Below are 352 nucleotides of genomic sequence, written 5' to 3'. Positions count from 1 at the left end.
GTAGTGATTATGTAAGTATTTTAATGCAATTTCTGAATGAAAATTCATTTCAGGGTATATGAATTTTCAGGGTATAATCAGCTGAGTGTATTTATTTTCACTGTTTTGTAAATGTTTATATATGCATTTATATCATCTCTTTTGAATACATGGAAGTAGCTCTGTATACTAAAAAAAAATTAAAAAAAATAGGTATATAGTTTCTCAATGCAAAATTTACAGTTCTGTAGAAATTAGTTCTAGATGAAGGATATTTTCTACTTCTATTTGCTCCGTAACTGTTTATGTCATTGTATGAATAAATGTAGACATGGAAGAATGAGTATACGTACAATATTTGAAGCAACAGCCA

At 27.3% G+C, this 352-nt stretch overlaps 1 protein-coding gene across 1 annotated transcript in view; it reads left to right on the top strand.

The window, feature by feature from the left end:
* Positions 1-346, top strand: part of LOC119594666 — a gene marked incomplete in the record, with an annotated part of 22,483 nt that extends 22,137 nt beyond the window's left edge. Inside the window, 1 exon segment of the mRNA XM_037943722.1 lies at positions 5-346.
* Between the last annotated feature and the right edge of the window lie 6 nt (positions 347-352).

This window comes from Penaeus monodon, chromosome 34 (genome assembly GCF_015228065.2).
Source record: "Penaeus monodon isolate SGIC_2016 chromosome 34, NSTDA_Pmon_1, whole genome shotgun sequence".
Classification (NCBI taxonomy): domain Eukaryota; kingdom Metazoa; phylum Arthropoda; class Malacostraca; order Decapoda; family Penaeidae; genus Penaeus; species Penaeus monodon.
This window is presented reverse-complemented; position numbering and strand designations above follow the sequence as displayed.